Consider the following 8,668-nt stretch of genomic DNA (forward strand, 5'->3'; position numbering starts at 1 on the left):
CGAGCTACCGAGGTGTTCTGGTATCCATTTGGATGAATCAGCACTGATGACTGAGCTGCACAGAGGGACTGGACTCGGCCAGATAACTACTGCTCTTCCCCTGATCAAACAAACCACCAGCAGAGACCTCATGTCATGCATTCTCTCACTCCATTATCTTCTCTCTGCTCTTTTTCCTCTACCTCTTTCTTTCAATTTCTTCTTTTTTTCCTTTTTACGTTCTGCCCTTTTTTTCCCCAACATTTACTCCGTTCCTCTTCCATCCGCTCCTATTTAATTGCCACCTGCCACTGGCAATCACCGTTATTCAGATTCCCGGATATTTCCAGTGTCATATAGGCAGCGGGGTCGGCCAGATAAAGAGAAAGCAGAGAGGAGATGATGAGAGGAGAAATGATCCGTGATTCATCAGGAGCTAAAGAGAAACAGGAAGCACTTTTTTCCCTTCTTCTTCTTGTCTTTAAATGCAGCAAAAATGATTCAAGTGGAACTTTTTAAAGCGAGGCGTTCAGGCTCCTAGAGGTGGAAATGTTATACCTGCGCGTAGATCTAGAGTGACATGTATGGATGAGAGGGATCAAAGGCGGTCTGGGGGTCTAGAGGAGGCCAAACAATCACCCTGAAACAGATAATTGGCCAGTGCAGGGGTTCATAATGGAGCTGTCAAAAGGGGCTCCCCCTTTTCACAGAACAATGGTATGTGAGTGGGTGTGTGCATGTAATGTGCACATGCTACGTACATGTGGACAGACATTTAACATTGGGACTAAAAGTCTTGTTTGAGTCTGATACATGCCTCTGGGGAAGGTTTAGGCGTCCGTAAAAGACTAGAAGAGTGAGAAGAAAGACAAATAGAAAAGGAGAGGCGGCATCCTTTGAGATGATTTGGCTCGTGCAGGGATTACTCTGCGATATTGTGATGTGGCGTTGTTTGACATCGAAGGCCCTCAGGAGCAAATCATAATTTCAAAGTATCTATAGCTGCGTGGATTGATTTCTTTGACTATCGTTTCAAATAATCAGCTCTAAGTTCACCTCCTTAGCCAGTCCTGAACAAGCCCCAACCTCAGCGATTTTTACCAGCATCCAATAAGGAAGTGACCACAACTGTAGTAACCCGGAAGTGCCACTGGGGGGTGGTACCAAGACCGAGCAGTTTTTCTTTGACTCACTTGTTAGACAGGCCGTTTTCAAAGTCTTATTAAACCTATTTACAGCCTGGTCCACAAAACCATTTTAGTCTGTATGTTTAGGTCATATCTCCATGACAACACTGAGGGGGGTGAATTTTTTTGAACCACGCTAGTTTTTATTTTATCGGAGGTTAAAATGTATTGGCGCGATCACTTGGGTGACAGCTCTCCGCCCGTTGTCCCTCACTTTGCCTCGGAGGTATACGTCAGCTATCGCCCTCCCCCCGACGTGAGGCCGAGTAAAAATCTCACAAAATGGCGACGCGCACAAACCAAGATTATTGGATGCCGTGTGAATAACTGAGGTCAGCCCGGATGCTACATCCATATTATTTACTATCTATTAGGGGTGTGCGGAGACGTCATTATCTGTATCTGTATCTGTATCTGTTCAACCAACAAAATTATCTGTATCTGTATCTGTATCCGGATACACAACAAGAAGTGGGCGTGGCGTATACCGGAAGTTTCTTTTACATTAGCCTACATTAAAGGAAGTCACACCTAAATTGATTTTCTAAACTAATATTCATTGTCAATGCAATTGTTGTCCCTTCAAAGCATCACATTGATGTAATGTTGACATATAAGTCAGATATATTTCTACCTTTTCATCTCTCTCTCTCTCTCTCTCTCTTCTTTGTTCTCAGAATACGAAGAAATTCAGGGAACGAAAATATTGATAAATAACAGCCCAAATCTGTGCATTACTCACTGTTAGTAAATTAGGGCCAGTGTTTTACTTTTAACTTAATTAAGGTATCCCTTTAACTGGGGGAAATACAGCTGTATTTCATGATAATTTTTTATCTCTATCTCTCCCCCTCCCTCTTTTTTTACTTTTGTTTTACTAAACTAAGATTTAGGAACAATATATGTATCAACGTACCAATCTCATAAACCCTAAATAATATGTTAGCCTTTCCACAAAGCCACATGTGATTTTAATGTGTCAAGTTTGCAGTTTCCGATTTTATTGTATAGGTCCTGAAGTAGGCCTAGCCGTAGCCTATACGCATTGATTGACAGCTGAAAAAGTACAGGTCCTAAACATCAGTTTGATGGACACGTTGTGGTGTTTGAAAGAGTTTAAGCAGTAGGCCTAGTGAATGTAAATACATCGGGGAAGGGCTGACGGTGACTCGGGGTGCAGCATATTCCATCGGTTCGTCTCTTCTCCGCCACGGCAGCGGAGGAAACTCACATAAAAACGGCAGCGAATGCGACAGGTAGAATCCTCTATTCAAGGGAAAGGGCGAACGCGCTGCGTTTATCAGTGGATAAAAAGAGAGAGACCGCGGGTCACGGGACGCGCCCGGTCCTCTCATGTCCACCGCAGAACAGCTGTTAGTGTCATTCTACCTGTTGTGTCATTGAGGCGGAACGCGCTGCGTCAATTAGGCGCATAATATATTAAAAAAAAATCCCCGAATAATAACGGGACTATTCGGAAATTATCCGTATCCGTATCTAACTCATTATCCGTGCTTATCCGAATACATATTCGGATTCGGGCTCATCCCTACTATCTATGGTCCTGAAGCTTGCTTTGGGCCCGTCCCATGGCCGCCTTCTGCAGGTATGTGGAAAACGTAACTTCAAAAAGAGAGAGGGCAAATGCATAGCAGCCTTAAGTGAAGTGTGAACTTAGTAAGGCTCCATACATTTTTATTTTCATCACCAACTTTTCGACACATCGTCTTCCTCAGGAGATCTGTCCTATCCATATCATTCAAATAGTGGTTTTAGAGAGCATGGCGGAAAGCATATCCCACATTGTTTTGTGGGATACTCAATACTCAATACAGTTTGTAATGATTTAAAAACACCCCACCCTCATTTGTAGCCTGGCTCCGCCCGCCTACCTACTTCCGCTCAATTTTCATTTCACTTCAGTAGTCAGTCTGGGTGTGCGGTGTATTCATGGGTTCCTGCTCAGGCAAATTTCTGCCAGTCCAATCAGCGAACAGAGCGAGTAGCTGAGAAGGATGACGTCGAAGTCGCGCTCCAGTTTCAGTTGAATGCTGCGTTCCTTTATACTCGGAAATCGGAAATTTCCGAATTGGTAGTTCCGAGTTACGACCTGTCTGTGTTCCAGTGCATCTGCTCGGGAAAGTATGGACGCCTACAACCTTTCTCATCCAAAATGTTAGGCTCTAGCAAGTTACCGTTGCCAGGTGCGGTAGATCCATAGACTACAATATGTAGTGAAGTCGGAAATTTCCGAGTTCCCTGTACAACTGAAACGCACCGTCAGAAGCCGGCTCATGACATACGTCTGACCAAACGTGATGCGATTGGTTGGCTAATCCAGAGTGGCACTGGGCAGATCCAATAGTTTTAAACTTCAACAGACACCCGCCTCCAACTGAGTTATATATATATATATACAGTCAAGTGCGAAAGTTTGTGAACCCCTTGAACATTTTGGAATTTTATTTATTGTAACCATCATTAATTCATTTTTATCAATACCAGTATTTTTTATATGAAATAACAGATGTTTGTTTATCAATTCAACATTTTTCTTTTCCAGAAATCAATTGTTAAAACAGATAATTTTTCATTTCATTTAACTTTTATTTATCCTCGAGAGACCAATTGAGGGGTGACCCTCATTTTCAATGACGTCGAGTCAAAACAAATTCAAAACAACAATACAAACAAAATATTCAATGCAAAAACATCAAATACACAACAAGTGAAGAGAAGAAAAAACAAAACGATTGAAACATTTACAGAGTGGGGAAGAGAGGCAGCAATTAAAAGGCATACAGTACAATATAGTCTAATTAAAACAGTTACAAGTAGAGTTTGGCAGATCCAAGATAGTCTGTTTAAATTGGCCAAAGGATATGAATGTATTTAGTTTAATTTTTAGCTGTAAGTTGTTCCAGGAGTCAGGTGCACTGAAGCTAAAAGCTGTCTTTCCCAGCTCAGACCGGGCTTGTGGGACATAAAGCATAAGCATGTCAGTGGAGCGGGTCTGATAAAGCCCATCTGAAACAAGCAGCATTTCTGTTAAATAATGAGGAAGCTTCCCAGTCAAGGCTTTGTAAATAAAAACATGCCAATGTGCATCACGTCTCTCTTTAAGGGAGGGCCACCCAACCTTCTCATATAAAAGACAATGGTGTGTGTCATAAGCATCTCCTGTGATGAACCTTAAAGCAGAGTGAAAAACTGAGTCTAGGAGTTTTAGACATGAATGTGATGCATGCCGGTAGACCACATCACCGTAATCAAAACAAATTATTTGACGAATGTTGTATGTGCAAAAGTTTGTGAACCCTGAGCTGCATTGCTTAAATGGAGCAGGTAAACACAATCAGATGGGCCAAATTGAGTCATGAAATGGACCAATGTAGTGAGAGATCTTTAGGGAAGAAATTGGGCGGCACTAGATACAACAGAGATAAAACCAGGTCAGTTTAGGCTCACCAAAGTGAACCCATACAGGTCAGACATGCTAAAAGGGGAAACAATCTCAGAGGATCTCAGGAATAGAGTTGTGATGCTGCACATTTGTCTGGGGACAGCTATAATTATTTTAAAAAAAGTTTGAGCTCCATCGGTCCACCGTGAGGCAAATCATCTACAAATGAAGAGCTTTAAGAGTGACTGAACATCTGCCTAGAAGTGGACTTCCTTCAAAAATATCCACAAGCGCCACAAGATAAGTGATTTTTCAGTTAAAAGCCAACCCAAACATTACATCTGGTGATTTGCAGACCTCTCTTGCAGCATCTGGGACAGATGTGCATGGTTCCACAATAAGAAGAAAACTCAGTCAACATGGCTTTCATGGGATGGTTGCTGAAGAAGCCTCTGCTCTCAAAAAAGAACAAAACTGCTTGTCACAACTTTGCCAGAGAGCACCTGGAGATACCTGAAGTCTTATTCTGTGGACAGATTAGTCAAAAATTGAACTGTTTGGTCATAACCAAAACCGCCATGTTTGGGCAAAAACGCAATTCTGCCTACCACCTAGAGAACCTTCTCCCAAGTGAATAATGGTGGTTTCAAATTGTCTGCAAATCTCCAGGTGTAATGTTTGGGTTGGCTTTTACCTGAAAAATCACTTTTCTTGTGGCGCTTGAGGATATTTTTGAAGGAAGTCCACTTCTAGGCAGATGTTCAGAATTAAAATTCCAAAAGGCTCAAGGGGTTCACAAACTTTCGCACTTGACTGTGTATATATATATATATATATATATATATATATATATATATATATATATATATATATATTATAAATAGATAGTCTGTAGATTCTGTAGATTGGAAAGTCAATCAATCGACTGCAACATTTTCATATATTTTAGCATTAGCTTTGAAATAATTGATATGAAATGGAATTGAATTCATTTAGTAGTCCGCATTTTTAATGAAGACAAGAGGGGGCAAAGGGAAGAGATGGAAGGAGGAGAGGAGATTGACGGTCCTAATCCCTTCTTGGTGGCCTGGCTTCCCTTCAACACAACAGGTCCCATAATTACCCCCTCTCCTCTGGCAGCTCACACTCACAGCTCTAGCAGCGGGGAACTGGCTAATACTCTTCATCCTCTCTTACACACACACATACACACACACACACATACACACACACACACACACACACACATACGCACACACACAGATTCTGGTTTTGGATCTGTTGTCGGTCTGCTGTTGGGCTGGTGGTGAAACGCAGCAATAGGACAGACAGAAGGAGGGGCGGGAGAGGATAGTGTGGTCCCTATGACACTCGTCCAAAATCATCTAAGAGAAATCTTTTTTTGGCCGGCAGAAGGTGTAGTCAAGTAGCCGTCAGGGTCGACCGCGTTTATTTGACTGTCTCCTCTCTCTCCCTGTCTGTCTGTCTCTGGCCAGACCGCCTCTGTGCACTGCTCACCTAATTAACACGCTCACACACGGCCAAGAGTGTGTTTCGGCGGGAAAGAAAGATGACAGTTACACCGGTATGACAGAAAGGGCTTGAGAGGGTGTGTGTGTGTGTGTGTGTGTGTGTGTGTGTGTGTGTGTGTGTGTGTGTGTGTGTGTGTGTGTGTGTGTGTGTGTGTGTGTGTGTGTGTGTGTGTGTGTGTGTGTGTGTGTGTGTGTGTGTGTGTGTGTGTGTGTGTGTGTGTGTGTGTGTGTGTGTGTGTGTGTGTGTGTGTGTGTGTGTGTGTGTGCCCACGCGCTTCTAAAAGCATCGTAAGTTGCATTCAGAGTCCAATCTGAATATGTCCTATGTTAACATATATAAGCACATACTCAGACATACATGTATGGTAAAAAATAAAAAGTAATTATTTTACACTGCTACCCAACAAATAAATTGAACTGGTCTTACTTTCATTCCTATGCTTTTTAAAGTGTTTGACAGCAAATAGATTTTATTTATTTTTTGCAGCATACACGATGAAAAAGCTTTGCATCTTTGAAAGTGAATTTTGAATGAATATGTGCATGTGTGTATATTCAAAGGGTGAAACCAAGGTGCCTTTCCCCCAATTTGGCCTTGCAAGTCTGTCAAGTCCATTGATGCATTTTGATATTCAACAAAGATAAATGTGAAAGATTGAATCGTGGTTTTTTCAATACGAAGAGTTGGTAGTGTACGCCTATTCATGTCTTGAATGCAAGTATTGTTGAGAGTCCAAAGTTGGAAAGGTTGACTTCATTTTTCACATGTAATAATTCAATAAGGTTGTCAGCCTCACTACGTATATGGGAGTTCAATTTAATGGAACAAGTTTTGGAACGCAATTTACAGTACAGTTGATTGACAGTTCTCCTTTTTTCCTTAGACTTCATTTTAATTGGAAAATCTCAACAGTCATTGGTTGTCACTGCACATATAGATGTATTACATGTTCTTATATGGTAGAAATGTGTGCATTATCTATTCAGCCCTCCTGCAAAGACTTTTTTTCTGAATACATTTAGGGGTGAGACATTTTTAAAATGTCCAGTTCCATATAGGACATTTGAGAAGCAATGAGTGACCTCATCTCCATACTACTCGCCTTACATAACTTATTAGTCTGTTATGAATCCGTCCAGACGGAATCAATACTGTGGGCGCGATGCAGTCTGGCCATGCATTCTGGCTAGTTCAGGTTCCTTTAGAAAAATAAATAAAAAAGAAAGCAATACCAAATGATCTTGCATAACCCCAAGGGAAAATGTATTTCAATGAACTACATTTTTATCTTTAACTTCAATTCACTAATTACATTGCAATTAGTGTTGTACAGAATTAAGCCAAGTGCAGTTAATATGTAAATTGACTGATTGTGTTTGCTTTTGTTCATCTACCTGAAACTCTTCCCCGGCTTTTTTGCAGTCTTTGACCGACACCATTGTATTGTCACCACCACCCAATTATGACCATTTCAATAGGAAAGTGTGAATTTTTAATTAAATCTTCAGCATTTGTTCTCGAAACATACACCTGTCTCTGTGTTAATCATGCGGTTTTTATTTATTTATTTCCTGAATAAAGACAACAATGGTTCATTGTAAAGGGGGATAACGTGCGCTTTGGAATACACAGAGGGAGGTACCTTCTGCATGCTTGAGTTTTCATGTTTAATGAAGCGACCATAAAAGGGACTGCTCTGGACATTAATAATAGATTAGCACTGTCTGGGTCTTGATAGCTGCTAAATAGCTTCCGAACATGATGTGATGACATATTCCTGAATCAATAAAGGAACACTGTGCACTTCAGCCCTCGCACATCATTCAGCCTCAGGAATGAAGATGTTTCACTGCTCGTATCGGATTTTTACTGCATCCTATTCCTCTCATTATATCTGCCTCGTGGTGGTGAACTTGACCGCTGATCGCTCACTTTTCTCTTCCCAGCTGCGACCACACTGCGCTTTCTGTAGACATATTGCTATACTGTTGCTGTACTGTGTGTTTGTGTGTGTGTGTATTTGTGTATTTATATATCTTACACCCCAAAGTATGTATTGCACTGTTGCGACCCCTCCCACACACTTACTGCATGTGAGGTCCTTCACTCTTTAAACATGAAATCACTAAGCAGGGGTTGACACTAAGGTTTCAAAAGCACTTGCCCATAGGGCAAGTACAGGTAATGTTGTACTTGCCCGAATGTCGTGTTGACTTGCCCAAAAAAAACTAAAACTAAAAGTCAAACTAAAAATATACATTTTAGCGAACCTTATCTCTTAAATGCAAACACTGCTTAATTGCCTCATTCTAACCACATACAACCAACAGCAATTCATATAAGCCTAGATATCATGACATCACACGTACAGCCAAGAGCTTGGTCCTGCTGCAGCATCGTGAAAGGGCCTCTTTTTGCCAGGCACCTGGCCTGGTTTTGGGGGTCTCAGAAAACTCAGTCTAGCTCAGAGTCAAGCTGAATGTTAGCTTCCACACAAATGTGTTCAGAAAATCACATTGTGCCAAAAAGTGATCGTCTGCCATAAAATGATTAAAGTCCACCATGT

This window comes from Ammodytes marinus (assembly GCF_949987685.1).
Source record: "Ammodytes marinus genome assembly, chromosome: 19".
NCBI classification, from domain to species: domain Eukaryota; kingdom Metazoa; phylum Chordata; class Actinopteri; order Uranoscopiformes; family Ammodytidae; genus Ammodytes; species Ammodytes marinus.